The 17,661-nt window shown below is 37.8% G+C and overlaps 1 protein-coding gene and 1 long non-coding RNA gene across 5 annotated transcripts in view; one reads left to right on the top strand and one right to left on the bottom strand.

Annotated features, from left to right (window-relative positions):
* Positions 1 to 17,661, bottom strand: part of LOC114143174 (CUB and sushi domain-containing protein 1) — a 437,499-nt gene that overhangs the window by 327,185 nt on the left and 92,653 nt on the right. The gene's annotated exons all lie outside the window — the stretch shown is intronic.
* Positions 158 to 16,331, top strand: LOC114143176 (uncharacterized). The gene is made up of 3 exons (XR_003595187.1): positions 158 to 170; positions 12,711 to 12,716; positions 15,911 to 16,331. It is a non-coding gene; the product is annotated as an uncharacterized LOC114143176 (long non-coding RNA).

Here is a 17,661-nt window from a genome sequence, read left to right as displayed (position 1 = left end):
GGGGACATTTTGTATGTGTTTCTGTCTTTCTTCATCAAACAGGATCAAAACAATGCTCACCGTAACAAAACAGATGTTCCCATAGGTGTGAAATGGCACAAAATTCGCAGAAGCCCATAAATACACAAGCTACTGATCTCTATACACAAGCTGAAAAGGACAAGCTGCCAGTTACAGGAAAGCATCTATACATGTGTGTTCTCACATGCACAAGCACAAACTTCAAGCCATCTGGAGTGTCCAGATTAATTTCAGATTGTTCTCCGCTGTCTTTCCAACCCAATTCACCTCTCTCCCCTGTAGTCGTATTTGTGTTCGTCTCTCATTCTGTCTTCAGTTGTCTCTCTTTCGTTTTGCCATCCCTTCCGCTGCTTGATCCCCCTCTACCTCCTCTTGAGCAGATGGGATAAGCAGAATTCAGCAGACACTTGCAGCAAGCCATATTGTAGCACCATACTTCGGGGATTTTAAGAAGTCCATTGCTTAGCTTCTAAGTAAATCTAGCATCAAGCTCTTCTCCTGTTTTTTGGGTTTTCTTCAGATGTTTCGTGACTGTAATTTTTTTTAGCACTTCTCGGCATCACCAATGTCAACTTGTTGTTGCAGCTGAAGAAAGTCTTTCATGTCTGGATTTAAGAACCCTTATTAGTAAAGAGACGGCATGGACTGATTTCTAGTTTCAGGTTGCAAAATTGTTTTAAAAAGTTATGGTTTCAAAAATAAATTGCATCAGAGCCTTTCAGTGGTTCATCTTCATTCCAATAAAATCCTAGAGACATTCCATCATTTTTACCTGCTATCTCCTGTACCTGCAAGCCGTCAGTCAGCTGTATTTGATGTCAGTGGGGAGGTAAACTGTCTGGAAATATTGGAATTTTTGGTTGTAAAACCACAGATTTGTTTCGGCTATCAGACGAGCACAGTCTCCCACTCTTTAGTTAATACTAAACTGAGAAATACACTGGCAACTTTCTACAAGTTAGGATATCTGTCAAATAAGTAAACAGCCTACCTGTCACTGAGAAAGGTAATTCATTCATACATCTGTTTACCTTGTCTACAATGTTACTTTACAAAAAGCTAAATCTCATCTTAGAACATAAATGCCATATTCTGCACAATATGGATGTTTTCTTTAGAACTATTAGTAAATTTAACTATATCTTCCTTTTGTTTATTCATCCACTTTACACATTAATTGTTAAAAAAATATAAATATCTTCTAAAACATGTATGCTAACAGTATCTTCAAATATCTTTTAAGTACTAAAGATTTATCTCAAAATGTCAAAGAGGATTCTTAAAAACTAAGTGAACATATATTTGAGCAGAAGCAATAATAGCATTATTTTTGTCAGCAATTAGGTCATCTCATAAATTTGCGCTTATTATTGTTTAAATGAATTTCAATCAATTTATAACATTGTTTTTGAAGCTCATAGCACAGTTCTATATGATTTGTTTTCTTAGACTCACATGTTGTCTTTGAGAAGTTTTAAAGGTTCAAATTGTCTTGTTTTTATCTTGTTTGCTGATGTGCAGCTCACAACTCTTGTAAATGAGATTTTTAATCTCAATGAGATTTTTTTTCTTCCTCAATATATATAGTTTACAAACAAAGTTCATTTTACATGAAGTTTAACACATCATCATCATTTAACACACAATTTCACAGTATAAAACTAATCAACTGTGTTTTCTGTATGACTAGATGATTTGTACCATCTTTTCCACCACTAGACAAATTTAATAAAAATGTTTTGCAGAGGCAACCATGAAGCACCTGCTGATGGAGGCCACTGATCAGTTAATGGCTGGTGACCTTCCACCTGGTAAATAGCAAACCATAAACGAGCTCAATTTTCATCTTCTCTGGTCAAAATAGCCACACTCTGCTAATTGGATCATTACAATTTGACAAGTAACTTATTGAGAAATTGATCTGAATAAAAGTCTGCACACTTTTTGTCTGATGACGTGTTACAGTCATAAAATAGATCAAGAAATTGGACTGGGGTTCCAATGTTTTATCCTCTCTCAGTAGTTTTTATTTTCTATCTTATATGCCCCTTTTCTTTTAATGATATTAAACATCAGATGAATACTTTTTTTTTATTTGCTCCTTTTTTTGTTTAGTTGCTACACTTGGACAAAATAGTCCATCTGAGCTACTGCAGGTAAGAAAGGGAGAAAGAAAAAGTGGTCAATGTGAGTGACATCAAACAATCTTTGTGTCTGAAAGATGAGTGTGAAACAGCCACTTAAACACATGCAGATAAAAGTGTGCTGTCATTAGCACATAGACACTCAAGCTGCAAACATGAATTCATACACAGCCTAAGGTCTGTACCAGTCTTCACCAAAACATGGGGCTAAACACCATCTCTGTTCCATTTATGCTGGTCAGATCGGTTGACATGCAACAGCTGCAATTTTGGACCCAACATTGTATTGTGAAAGGAAGTTTATAAGCTGTAGATAAAAAAAATATATAACTAATCTGTCAGTTGTGCCAATGAGGGAGTTGGCCTTCCTAAGAAGGTGCCCCTTGTGTGCTACGGAGAGTACGGAGCCTCGCTTGTATGACTTGCGAGAGACTGCACAGCATGTCATCCTGAATCTCATGTTTTTATTTTAATTGTTTAGGAAGTAGAGAGGCCAGCCCAGATTGACATTCATGTGAAAACCACCACCAGCAAACAAACCAAAGCAACTTGAAACCAACCTTTCTGTACTTAAAAATTAACTTCTATTCAACAACTCTATCTAGCCAGATGTGGTATCTAAAAGAGTTTTTGGATTAATCTACATTTCATGCAGGCTGTTAAATTTCTGTTGCTGAGATAAAGCAAAAGAGGTGAGGTGCCCGAATAGAACCTGACCACAAGGTCCCCCGACTCATAAATCAAACGCTTGCCTCTTCTTTCCACAGTGTCCTGGGCCACAAATCAAATGCATCTTTCCAAGTCACGCAGTGGAGAACTATTGACTGCAGTGATTCAATACTGGCAATGAAAAAGTAGCGAGGAGAGGACAGGACATGAGAGGAAAGGAATCTGCTGTCTGTTTTTCTGGTGCCATTGTTTTATCTTCCTCATCCTCTCAATAAACCCATCCCCCCTTCTTTTGTCTCAACCCCATCCTTGTTTTCATTATCTCTGAGTCAAAATCATTGTTTTTGTCCCATGTTATGTTTATCTGTGCTCCCCACACCTCACCATTTCCCAACTCAATCTCTCTGTCCCCATCCAAACCCCTGACCACACTCGACTCTTTATTACACCCATATTATCACCATCTTTATTTCAATGCATCTCTTCCTGCTTGCTGCTCAGTGTCTCCATCTTCATTCCCCCTGCTGTTGTCGTCCCTCCCCTCCTCTTCCTACCTTTGTCCTGCTTATCCCCTTATCCCTCCTGTTCTCCCTGCATTCTACTTTCACCACAATTATCTCTGTATTAGTCTCATCGCATCTCTCCCTAAGTGTCATTATGTTTCCTCCTCGCTGCCTTGCTATTATTATCTCTATGTCATATTGCCTCGCTCCCAGTGTCATTATATCTTTCTCCTGTGTTTCCTCTCTTATCCTGCTAGTGTTGGGTTGTTTTTATTCCACCCACTCACCTGCTATATTTATCACACAGTGAACAAATACCACAACCTCTCTCTGTCTATCTTTTTCTCCAATTCCAGCACTTGCACTCTCTGACAGTCCACCGTCAAACTGTTTAAAACGTCAAACTAGTGCAGTTTGATTTGGGGCACTTTGGGTGTTCACCTTGGATAAAAGCAGGTCTTCACGATCTAATATAAGTGCATTCTAGACTAAAAATAGTTTAAAGAAAGCATATTAACTTACAGACAATTACAATTAAAAACAATACGTAGCTTTAAAGCATGAGTTCACATTTTCTGCTTTGTTTGATGGAATATCAGAGTGGAAATAGTGTGAGACCTTTGATAAACACTGGTAAAGTTTATGTTGGTGAAACTAAACTTATAAATTTGATATCTCCCCAAAGAAAGTTGCCTTTTTTTTGGAAAATAAACCCATGCATGGGTTTTCAACCTCTGTCACTCCCTGGTTGACATATTTTAACTCTGTTCCAGTGTGCATTAAATGTTTAATTTAGGACTTGTAATCTATTTAAGGGTGTCATTGGGCTAGGGGTGCTATTTTGTCTAAAATAAATCTTTATAGTTTATGGAAAGTTCAACTTTATTTTCAGTATTTGAATTTTTTTTTTACATCAAAATACTTTGAACTCTGTGTGCTACTGTGATATTTTACACCATTACATTTTCTTCTAAAATTTTGCAAATACCTTAATGTCTTTTTGCTGTGAATATATACAAAATATATGGAAAGTCTTTGTTTCTCATTATGACCTAATTTCCAAATTTGATTTCTATGTCTGGTCAAAGGTTTCTTGAAGAAGTGATTAGCAAGTTTGTTTTACAAAAACAAATTGCTAATCACTTACAGATGAAATAATTAACATTTTATTCCTACATAAAGTGGATGTCTGAACATGACCCAAAGATTTTTGGAAGTCAAGCACTCCAACTTTAGAAAAATGTAATTACTTTTCATGCCTCAAAAAGCAAACATCTCCCTTTACACAACAGTAGAAAAACAATATAGACTGGACCTGAGTTGTAATAAGACACTAAAGCGACAAAAGAAAAAGGGACCTTTTAAAAAAGGGACAACTAGATCTGCTAGATCTACAATTAGTAATTTTCCTCAACCTAGGTACCCTCAAAATTTGTTTTATTTTTTAATCTTTAATTTTCAGTCTAAGTTTTAAAAGGTATCTTCAAATCCATGCAATGCACAACATTTTCTTAATTATAAAAAAATAAAAACAAATTTTCATTTTATTTTTTATGTTTTTGTAAACCTCTTGACATTTTCTGCTGTATAAAAGAAGCATTTTCCTTTGAACATTGTAATTATTAATGTATAGTGTTACAGCTGAATGCTATGTTGTGCTGTGAAAATAAGTTGTGTACTGTATCGACTTGCCGGTCTGTCCACAGCCAGATCGAAGTTCAGAGTTTGAAATTAGCAGATCTATGTCAATAAAGCCTTCCACACCCCTTGTGATCTTTAGCGCTCTCATTAGGAGTACAGGCCTCCGTGGTCGGAAATTAGCTGGATTATTATTTTTGTTTCTTCATCTTAAGCGTATGATTTATAACTCAAAAACAAAAGTGTAATTTGATCGCTGGGCCACTGTTAAGTGGACCTACAGAAGGTGGTAGTTGGGTGAGGGAGGAAAGTCTGTGTTTTCACCAGCCACATGATAAGCTTTTGATATCAAGAGTCATTTATCATGCTCAGTTTGACTCATCCCCATACACACAAAAAGGACACATACAAAGAGTGGCCCCAAAAGAATCAAGGCTACCTCGGGAGTAAATCCCAAACACTGTCACCATGGAATAGGGGTTGCTGTCTGAGATAGAAAAGATTGGTGAGGATTGATGATGCGTGAGTGTGTGTGTGGCCTTGTTTTTGAAACGGTGTAAGGTCCACTTTCCTAACAAATACTACGTTGTGGGGACCGACTGCTCCTTATGCAGCTCAAAGCCCAAACCGAGTGAGAATAAATGACGTTAGGGGTTAGGTTTAGGACTAAGGTTTGAATTGAATTTCTTAGGTTTAGTGTTTGGCATGTACTATTAATAGTTAGCTTTAGGGCAAGGGTTAGGCTATGTAAATAAATGAAAAAATGAATGGAAGTCAATGCAAACTCCTTATGAAGATAGAAAGACATAAAATCAATGTGTGTGTGTGTGTCTGTGTGTGTGTTTGTTTTGCACACTTCAAACACACATTTGTTAATCCTCTCACCTTGAAAATGTTACATTTCATAAATTAAGTCAGAGAATGATGTCATTAGATGGAAGTAAAAAATCTACAACCTTTCAATAGCTTGACACAATGAATGACAGAGGTGGTAGAGTACCAGAAAATTGTACCCGACTAAGAGAAGCATTTCTTTGTTAGCTCTTTGCTCAAGTAGTCATCCAAATAACTACTCAAGAGTGACAAAGGATTTCAAACAAGGTGTACTTGAGTACTAACTGATCATATCACGAAAGCTTCTGCAGACACAAGTCGTCTTACTTTATACTGTGCTCTATACAGCTGGAGAAAATTTTGATCTACTCTGGGATGTAGCAGTTTTGGATACAGACAAATAATATAAGAACCACAGTATAAAAGAGGAGGATAACATAAAGATTACAGGTTCCAAAACCATGGTGCACTTTGAAACCAATAACTGACTAATGGTTAGTTCTCATTTTAAGAGCTATTTGCCATTTCTATTTCTGTAAAGTCAAACATTATTGATCCATTTGGCAATGTCACTTTTAAAGCTCTATAACAAACTAGGGACAGTGTGCTGGTTCCCATTTCATTTGGTCCTTAAACTAGCAATTCATGATTGTTAAGCCGCGTGTGGGCAGCCAAAACCAGTCTAATCACTGGATTCATATGTTACATTATTAGCACTTTGAGTAACGGCATCTTTAATTTGAGGTAGTGTGTCTTGAGGTTTCTGATTAAAAAGTCACACTCTTTGGAGTGTTTTTATCCCTCAGCAACTCCTTGTAGAAATACCTAACTTTATAGCTGCTCTGTGCTCCACCATGTTTACCAGCTATTCTATAACGATGTCTGTATGTCATAAAAAGGTGTGTCCTTGAAAACAGCTGCCTATGGCTGCTGGAGATGACACCATGAGAGCAAGTAACTGTGAAGCATAGCAGTAAAATGCTGGCCTCAGTGCTAACAATGACCTAATAAATGCTATTGAGGAAAAACTTTAGAGCCAAGCAGAGATTCCCTGAGTTCCTGTGCAACATTGTATATTAATCATTGTGAATATAGAAGCAAAAAAAGAAGATTGACAAAAACATATCAATGATTTTTAGGAATCTGAAAGTATTCCCTTTATTTTTTGTTGGTTGAATGACCAAGCTCTCACAGACTTCTCCATCTTGTGGGGATCCGTATTGGAGCCAGTGAAGGTTAGCCTATCCACAGCCATAAAGCTAGATTAGATGTGACAGTAAAAATCACTGATTCCCAACAGCATTTTTTAGTGAGAGGTTGTATTTACCTTATTGTGGAGATAAGCTTTTAAATTCCTCTGCAAGCTTCAAGCTTCAAAGGTTGACCTATAAATACGCCACACGCACATACGGTGCAAACGCACACACTCCAGAAGAAATTCTGCAGCTCGAGGACGGGTGGGAATATCAAATTCATGAACTCAGCAATCTGCTGAACATGTGTTAAAGCAAGACAAACAAAATGGGTGCAGTGAGCAAGTGGGGGTAAGCAGTCCTCTGTATGTTTGTGAAACGTGTGTATCTTTCTGTGCAGACACGTGGCCTTGGATGCATAAGGAGCGTATCTGTGATAAACTGTGCTACAATGCTGAGTTGTTCTAATATACTATAAGCTACAACTAATGGTCAACAGTGGGTCAATCTGTTATTGCTGACAGAACACAAACACAGCACTGAAGACTCCTACAATTTACCTTCAGCATTTCCTTTCATCTGTATTCTTTGTTTTGTTTTTCCTGTTTTGTTCTCTCCCCTCAGACCATCTTTAATCTTCTCCCCTTCTCTACAAAGATATTTTCTCTGACAGTTGAAATCAATCGCTTGTTTCATCTGACAATAACATGCTTTTTGCTGCAAACAGTCAAACAAATGAAAGCAATTCTCTTGCCTAATCCCGATGACAAGAAGCAAGGGCTATTTCCTCTCTTCTAAATAAAAACAAGTTGCTGATCTTCTTTTCCATCAAAGAGAACAGGCTTGCTTTGGCTTAAATAAACCTTAATAGCTTTTGTCAAAATTTTAATTGGAATTGTTTGAAGTAAAGTTCAGTGTTTTCGTATTAAAGCATCGTGTTCAGCTTTGATTATCAAGGCAGAACATTTCCATATGCATTTTAGTTTCTTTACTTACAATATCTTAATACTTAGCAGAAAAAAGGACCATTATAAAGAATATAAAAGACAGTAAAGCAGCTTAAACTGGTGATTACATTTAAAAATTGAATAAATAAATGTTCTACTAATATGTCACAAAAGAACATGTGAAGACACTTCAAAGAATTAAGCTGTGAGACTGGTTTTGTGTGTTTGTGCTTGAATACATCTCTATTTGAAGTCAATCACGACATGCACATTACAGTGGAAAAAATTGAAAATCAAATTACACCTTCTCAGAGGAATCAGAAACTCTGTAGTCAGGTGTTTTCCTTTATAATTTTATGATAATTCATACCATAAAATTCTAATATTCTGGCTGTTAAATTGGGATCTTTCAAAAGTAATAATACCCCTTTTCTCTTTTTTATTTTCTTGATGTTACAATCACAAACCCCAGAATATTTTTGTTGCGATTTGTGACATATTAAAAAATGTATCATGTTATTGCTGTCTTAAATTATAACAAATATTAGTCAAAAATGTTTAGCATGGATTTCCATTCAGCTCCTTTTATTTTCTGGTCTGAGTAGAAAGCACTGTGTGTAGGATCACAATACCCTCAACACATTCCACCATGAAACATGGTGATGGCAACCATAACCTCTCTCTGTCCTTCCTTCAGCAGGAACAGAAAGATTGGCTCTGAGTTTAAAGAAAAGTAGATGGTGCCAAATATAGAGCAATCTGAGAAATATAAACCTTTGAAATTTGAAGACAAATGATGACTGACACTATGCATCCAACCTGAAAAAAAACTTGATTTATATTTCAATCGGTCTCTGAATGTGAGAACCTGGAAGAGTTGCCCCTTTAAAATTGGGAAACTGTCAATGCAACCCTTTTGGACCTAAATATTGACATTTCAATTAAAAGGTATGAGTATATTATGTTTTACAAAGAAGCTACTGGGCAGAAATGATACTTTTAATCCTGCTTTATAAAGCCTTAACCACAACAGATTGTTTCTACACTGATGACTGGCTTTAAGTAATGCAGCTGTAAATAATTCAACTTACTTTCTCCAGTGAAATAAATTGGCCTCTGTCACTTCTAGTATTTACCTAATCTGTTACACCTGCGGCTGCACAGTGGCGCAGTTGGTAGTACTGTTGCCTTGCAGCAAGAAGGTCCTGGGTTCGATTCCCGGCCGGGGTCTTTCTGCATGGAGTTTGCTTGTTCTCCCTGTGCATGCGTGGGTTCTCTCCGGGTACTCCGGCTTCCTCCCACAGTCCAAAAACATGACTGTTAGGTTAATTGGTCTATCTAAATTCTCCCTAGGTGTGTGTGTGTGTGTGCATGGTTGTTTGTCCTGTATGTCTTTGTGTTGCCCTGCGACAGGCTGGCGACCTGTCCAGGGCGTACCCCGCCTCCCGCCTGGAACGTAGCTGGAGATGGGCACCAGCAACCCTCCCGACCCCATTAGGGACAAGGGTGAACAGACAATGGATGGATGGATGTTACACCTGCAGTGCCTCTATATTTTACAACCCTAGCCAAGCTTTAATAAAGGCGTTGGGTTTTTTTTTCCTCTTTTTTTCCTGTTTAGGCCTCAAGAGTTTATTGCACATTATGGATTTTTGTGTTAGCTTTGTATATCAGGGAAGGAGAGACAAGAAAGTGAAAGAGTGATTAGAGCAACACATGAATGCAATGCTTTCACACAGACAGAAAACCACAACAGCTGCTTGAGCTGTCCAAGTGTCCAAAAGATTTATGAACACACAGTCATACATGTTCAGATCAAATTTTCACAAAATAATTTGCTGCAAAGGAGCATGTTTGCTTAAAAGACTTACATGTCTTTTAAATGCTAAAACATACTTCCAAATACACAAAGGATCACAAACACCAGTGTAAATGTTTATACTAAAATGATACCTAGACATGAACCATAGAGAGAAAACCTTGAGCAAAAACCTTGAGTAAAAACAAGAAAGTTTAAAATAAAATGTATAACATCATTTAATTGTAACAGTTCTAGCAGTGTTATTTTTCCTTCTATTTGGAGTTACTAGTAGTTTTATTTCATACAAAGGAAATGATGGTAATCTAATAGGACATGGTGCTCATAAATCTCCAGATGTACTTTTAAAATCTAGTCCTGATGTGTGGCATTCCCACAGCATGATGGTGCCACCATCATGTTTTTCTTTACTTCCTACACCATGATTGTGCATATTTTTTGCAAACATAAATACCGTATTTTCCGGACTATAGAGCACACCGTAGTATAATTTTATTAAGAAAAACTTTAAACAATAAAATGCTATAAAAACAGTGGTTTTTAAAAAGTAACTAAATAAAAATATTCTTGGTAGCAATAACCAATGTGTGTCCATTGCTAACTAGTAAAACATTTATTAATTATAAAACAATTTTACAAGTGTGTACATGTTTTTTGGCCAAACAGAATCCTCTGAACCAACTTTGGCAAAACTGGGAGACATGGTAGTCATCCAGCTCCTCCTAATTCAGGGTTTCTTTTTTTTTTTTTGGACATTAAAGAAACATTACATGGGATCATTCCAGATTTAACTACTTTAAACACCTGCTTTCATCTCTAGGGCTCACAGTAAAGTGATGAGCCCTGAAACCCACAAGAAGAAACATGAGAACCACTCAGAACTAATAATATTTTTTTAGTCTTAAACTCTTCATCTTTAGAAGAATATATATTTCATTTACCCAACAGTTCAGTACATTGTTCACAAAATTTCTGACATGTCTTAATACTTTCCCAGGAAATATTATGTGTTTCTACTTGGTGGCATGCACACCTCTCAAACAAATCATGGTGAGTTTTGCTTTATAAACACCTTTAAAATGCAGTTGATGAAATCAAAGATTTACTACTGAAAAATATATATATTTCAGCACATTTCTTAATTTGTTAGTTTTTTTGCATTTTAAATATTAGGTACTTTTCTGAAAGTTGTGGCAAATTTATTCTCATGGTCCAAAGTGCCCAAGTATATTGGTAAGATGCTTCTCATATGATATCAGCAAACATAATGTCATGGTGGAGCAGTTTTCTGACAGCAGACTCAGACTCTGTTGTATATTTGCTTGGGGCCTGTGGATAATTTGCTGCCTGCATGGGTTCAATAACGCTGCATCTTGCAGTGCTTCTCTTATATCTGTGCTTATTCATTTGCCTCTCCAATTTCAGGAAAAGAGCACGAATTAGGTGGGGTCAAAAATTACTTGCTGTTAAGACGATAGTCATGAAAAATTAAATTCTTCCCTGTGTCTGTTTGGACCGAAATTTAATTCAAATATGTCGTCTTTACTGCATATCACTATATATGCAAGCAATATGAATAGTGATTATGTAAGATTTTTTTTTAAACAGATTGATTTTGTAATTTTCCTTCATGAAAAAAACTGCACATTAATTTATGAAAAAAGAATTTGTAATCTTTGAAGGAGCTGCGGAGGGTTATGTTAAAATGACTTTCTGAGTTTCATATTATGTTATAATGTTATTCCCTCACCAAAAAATGACCTGGAGTGTTGCTTTGATTATTTTGTGTTTGAGAAACCATGGACTCTCCTGTGGGAGCCATTCAGGGGGTGCCTAAACGCTTGCTCACAGAAAACACTGTTTATTTACTCAAAGCTCCTCCATGGAGCTGCAGTCCCCAGAAGAGCATCCCTCACCCACATCTTCCCTACACATCTTCCCCAGGCTAGAGACAGCAGCAACTAGCAAACACCTGGTGGAACTTTGCATCTGCTGAGTTCATCATATGGACTACTTCTAAGTCCAACAAATGGTTTACGGTTGTAAACAGCAGCATGGAGGAGCATTAAAGTGATGCTGAAGGCTGGGTGTCAGAAAGAGAAGGAGTTTCTCAAAGAGACAAGGCGTCAAACTGCAAAGTCAAATTTCTTTGTTTCGATACATACAACCACTGGGTGCACCGATTGCAGTTTTCTGGCTGATGGCCAGTTACCAATCTTTTAAAAAGCTTAACCTGCCGATTCCGATATTGGCCGATTCCAATTTTATTTTTTGTCTGAAATGCTGTTGAGTTGGCAACAGTGAGGTCACTGTTGATAATTTTAAACGTCCAGACATAAGTTGGTGGGCCGGTCTGTCAGTCAAACCTTTCTTACCGGAGAGCAAATGAGGACAGTGGTTGATTCTTAGGCCTTTGCCAAGCTAGATAAGATCGGTGGATAAGATCGGCTACATATGTAAAAATCGGTCAATCGGTCAATCACCGATCTCCCAAAATTAAGGAAATCGGCTGGCCGATAAATCGGTGCACCCATAGATGGTAACATGGTTAATTAATTGTGCAATAAAACTGCACTATGTGCCTGGAATCACATAATACCGCTCTTTTAAACTCTGCAGAGCTTTCACCCATAAGGATCCTCAGTTAACTCCATGTTGGAGACTAATTTTCAAAGTAGGAAAGCCTAGAAATATTTTCTCTATTATAACATCTGGTCTATCATCACATCAATACGCATCTGTGGGAAGCAGATGTAGCTACGCATTACTAATAAGTTGTTTATCTTGGTCCTGACATTACACAAAACCATGTCAGTTATGGGCAAATGCACTCTAATTCAATCAATCTCAAACACAACATTTGGTACCTTCTGAGAAAGAAAAGAAGGGGAGACTGACAAAGAAAATAGAGCAGAAGTGGAACATAAAGAGGAAAAACAGAGAAAAAAGTTTTATCTCAAAGTGTGAAGACAGAAAAGAAAGAAAAAGAACACAAAGAGTGAAACCCCTTTTGCCATCTCACACAGAGAAATACAAATTTGTGTAGTTACCAGGGAGGATGCTTTCATCCTGGTGTTTCTATAGCAACACTTACCATTTTACTGAGAGAAGATATTATTATGCAACATGTAAGAAAAAAAACACAAAATGCTAAAAACAATTTGATAGGTGTGATGATTACATGTTTGTTGCACTAAAGCAAAACCCATTAAGAGTAGACAATTTTATTTAAAGAACTAGAAAATTCCTGAAGAAATTTAACCGTGGCCTGCCAAGTGTGCCCGTCGGTTTGGACCCAGTGTTCGGATGCTAAAAATTAGCATCAATGCTAAGATTAGCTACTGCGCAAGACAGTGATCTGACCTGAGAGAAAAAGATAATGCAAGGTAATATTATTGCATCACCTATGGTGGTGCACTAGTGGAGGGCAGTGAAGTGCTAATGTTTGTGCTAATGTTAATGTACTGCCTTGCTATGAAAGGCAGCGCACTAACCTAAGAGAGAAAGATAATACAGGCTAAAATTATTGCACCGCCTACGGCCGTGCACTAACCAGAGGGGAGTATTAAGGCTTTTATTTTGAAATTTTAAGTATACTTCATTTTAAATGTCCAAACTAATCCCATGAGTAACAGTGATTGGGTTAAATCGTTTCTATAATGCTCAAAAGAGCAATTACCTGATGTAAAAATTGTCAATGCTTTTATTTTGAATTTTTTAATAAGCTTCATTTTAAATGGCCACACTAATCCCATGTGTAACAATGGTTGGGTAAAATCAATTATAAAATGCCCAAAACACAAGAAGTTCTAAAGGCCAGCTCAGTCCTCCTCTGTAGTAACTGACAGTTCCGCCATGTTGTAGTCCTAACCTTGAGTCATTGTAGTTCAAAGAGCAGCTCAGCTGTCACGTGATGAAACAGACAGGGAGAGACAGAATTCTAATAGTTTGAAGTAGTTCGTTTTTCTGAAAGACCTGAGAGGAATAATCAGGCTTTTATTTTGAAATTTTCAGTAAGCTTCATTTTAAATGTCCAAACTAATCCCATGAGTAACAGCAATTGGGTTAAATCAGTTATATAATGCCCGAAAGAGCAATTACCTGATGTAAAACCTGTCAAGGCTTTTATTTTGACATTTTTATTAAGATTAATTTAAAATTGCCACACTAACCCTGTGTGTACCAATGGTTGGTTAAAATCAGCTATAAAATGCCCCAAACACAAGTAGTTCTAAAGGCAGACTCATTCCTCCTCTGTAGTAACTGACAGTTCTGCCATGTTGTAGTTCTAACCTGTATGTTCTGCCACAGTGATGCGTTTTTGTAGTCCTAATCAACTGCTCTGCCCTGTCCTTTGTTCTGTTGCTATGGTAATGAAGCCTGTCTGTCAGACACTCACAGCTGACAGAATTCCATTTCTTTGAGCCAGCCAGTTTGACAGAAAAAAGCAGTCCTAACAACTCCTTCCCGTTCGCGAACCGTGATACGTACTTGAAAACCGTTTGAAGCATCTGAGAGGGCTATTTGTCGTCTCCGATAGCACCACGATTCATATTCTCTACCTCACTCACAGTAATAACAGCGATGAGAGAAAGATGATGTGCGCTGAGCTCAGAAATTTTTCAGAAATGCATGGAAGTCAATCTGTGACTATCCTCAGAGGGATATTGAGGCTTTTATCTTGAAATTTTCAGTAAGCTTCATATAGAATTGTTGTTTGGGTTAAATGAGTTATTTACTGGCAAAACAGCCAGTAGTTCTAAATGGCAGCTCAGCCCTCTGTTTTAATTCAGTGTTAGTTAGAACTAGAGATATGGCGTTTTTGTAGTTCTATCTATTAGCATTAGGTCAAAGGGCTAATGCTAATAGATAGGCACTATCTGCGCAAGCCAGTGCCTTAACCTGAAATAACAAGATAATGCAGGCTAATATTAGGCCCCAATAAAGAGACGTTCTATTGGGTGTGGAACAATAGGTGCCTGCCATGCAATGCATGGAGGCAGTGACTGACTTGCTTTGCAAGTCAGTGTTTTCAAGAAGGTTAGGGATGCAAATTTTCTAACCTTGAAAAGTTGAAGATTTTAAAAATTTGGAATGAAGATGATGTCAAGGAAAAGAGAACTTCCATCTACAAACACTTGTTTGGATTCTTGTTGGAACGAAAGAAATTGGTTAAAATACCAGTGGAAACCATTTTTCATCCATCCATCCATCCATCTTCTTCCGCTTATCCGAGGTCGGGTCGCGGGGGTAGCAGCTTCAGAAGGGAGGCCCAGACTTCCCTCTCCCCGGCCACTTCTTCTAGCTCTTCCGGGGGAATCCCGAGGCGTTCCATTTTTTCTTTTTTTAAATAGTACTCAACAGTTGATTTCTTTTTACATAAAATCATAGTAAGTCTGGCTATTTTTAGACCAGGGGTCACCAACCTTTTTGAGACTGGGAGCTACTTCACAGGTTCAGAGTAACACGAAGGGCTACTTGTTTGATACAGACATAAATTTTCTTTACAACAAAAATTCATATAAGTAAATATGATTACATGCTGCCTGATCATATTAATGTTAGGGACTATGCACAATAGTTATCAGTAAGGACAGCTATGGTTAATTGCTATATTGTGGTCAGACGTTCTTAGTTCAGAGTTTTAAGTTGGTGAGGTGGGGAACGCCGAAGCCTAAATCTTATAGGTCAGTTTTCTTTTTCTGTGAGCTAAAAATGATGACTGGAGTTTGAACCACTCATCATTTGAACCTCAGGTTCTGCTTGAGCTTTTTACAGTGCGCGGTTCTGGCAGGTTGTCTGTTTATTAGCTTTTTTGTGATTTTGCTAACTGAACAGCTGACGGGTCACCTGCGGGCTGACACAAGCAGACGTCGAAAAAAAATGTCTGACAGATTGGAAGGTACAAAACTATCACTGCACCCGACCTGCAGGAGCACAACCACCTCTCCAAAGCGCAAAAATCGGCACAAAATTTAAACCACTAAAGCAGCGCACCCTTTTTTTTTCTTTTTTTTTACAGAAACGATGCTAAATAATAAAGACATTGAAGCGAAGCAGTGAGATCCACGGAACGAGGAGGATTGGCGGGATCTTAGAACTACGGGAGGTTCAAACTCCACTCATCATTTTTAGCTCACAGAAAAAGCAAACTGACCAATAAGATTTAGACTTTGGGTGCCCTTTGACCCCCACAGACTCACACTGATGTGCGCTACATACAAGATGTTTTGGCACAAAAGAACTTTTTCTTCTCCATAATTTTGTTAATAGTAAAGAGGGTTGGATAATAAAAATACAATAACTTTTCTTTTTTTAATTTAAAGGAAAATCTCAGTGCGTCCAGCTGTACAGCTGCTGCTGCAACAATCCAAACTCTCAGTCACTTGTGGGCAATTTAGAACCACACAGAAAAGCTCCAAAAAGGAATCAAACTCAAAACTCTGAACTAAGAACTTCTGATCACATAATAGCAATTAACCATAGCTGCCATGGTAAATTATTACTGATAACTATTGTCAGTAGTCCCTAACATTAACATGATCAGGCAGCATGTAATCATATACTGTATATATATATATATATAGCCAAGAAAATGTATGTCTGTATCAAACAAGTAACCCTTCGTATTACTCTGGACCAGTGAAGTAGCTCCCAGTCTCTAAAATGCTGGGTTACTTGTCACCAAAAGACCCCTTAGATCAGGGGTCTTTTGGTGACCCCTGATCTAAGGAATCTGGGTGAATGGGAAAGACAACGGTATACTTTAAACTTCTACTTTAATAATTCTGTCTTTTCCACTTTTCCTTCTCTAATGTCTCCTCCCACTTAGTTAATTAAGAAAACGGAGAAATGAATATATGGTAAACTGCTCTAATATTCCCTAAGTAAACATGCTCTGACATGCATCCAGAAGAGCTTAGAAAGTTCTCAATTAACTATTGTTCTATTGTCTTTTCTGCAAAGAAAATATCATAAAGTGTCATGATTCCAGCCCTTCAGCTCTGGCTTGGCTGTGCTGATTGCTCATTGCCCTCACCTGCACTGAGCTGGTCCCTACTTAAACAGCTGCTCGTCACCAGCTCAGTGCGAGATCGTCTGTTGCCCCTGTCACAGCCTTCAAGCCTTGTCTCATGTTTCAAAGTGTTTTCTGGTTTCTGATCCTGCCTGTTTTTGACCACAGATTTTTGCCTTATCCTTTTGCTGTTGAAAGTCCTGTTGCTGAACCCTGCCTGTTTCTGACCCTGCCTCCTGCCTTCTGGATTCTGGATTTTCACTGCCTGAGACCCTCCCGTGCATGACCCTGGACCGTTTCACGACTCAGCCTCTGGTTGGTGGATTTTGCCCCTGTCGTCTGTTTGTCCCCTGAGACCCCCACAGCTCTCCCCTTGTCCATTCACCCTCCCCTCCCCCGGCTGGACTCCTGACCCCTGTGGATTCCTCGTCCCTGACCCACTAGTGTGACCACATCCTTCTACACCATTTACTTTAGTAATAAAACTTTTTGGTTAACCATCCTCTTGTTGTGGCTGCGTTTTGGGTTCTGGCTGATTCTGCTTTTACCATTACAATAAAGCATAACTTATTTTAAATACTTCATGTGAATAGCCGCACATTTAATATGCATGTCTTAAAAGTCTTAACTGTGACATTTGTAAAGCATTTCTTGAGGAAACAATGATAGTGGGGGGAAGGAGGGATGTTTTTTTTTTAAAAAAACTTTATTAACACTGTATAACGACAGAGAGAAACATTTGTTCTGCCTCAAGAAAAAACAAATACAGATAAACATGTTCAAGAAAAAGCTAAGGGGCTTCGGTTCCCAACTTTACATTACAGATGTCAATTGTTTTAATATCAATTTTTTGTCTTTGATGGACGGGATATAAAACT

This window comes from Xiphophorus couchianus, chromosome 4 (genome assembly GCF_001444195.1).
Source record: "Xiphophorus couchianus chromosome 4, X_couchianus-1.0, whole genome shotgun sequence".
Classification (NCBI taxonomy): Eukaryota; Metazoa; Chordata; class Actinopteri; order Cyprinodontiformes; family Poeciliidae; genus Xiphophorus; species Xiphophorus couchianus.
The sequence above is the reverse complement of the archived record's forward strand: the minus strand, read 5'-3'. Positions and strand labels throughout refer to the sequence as shown.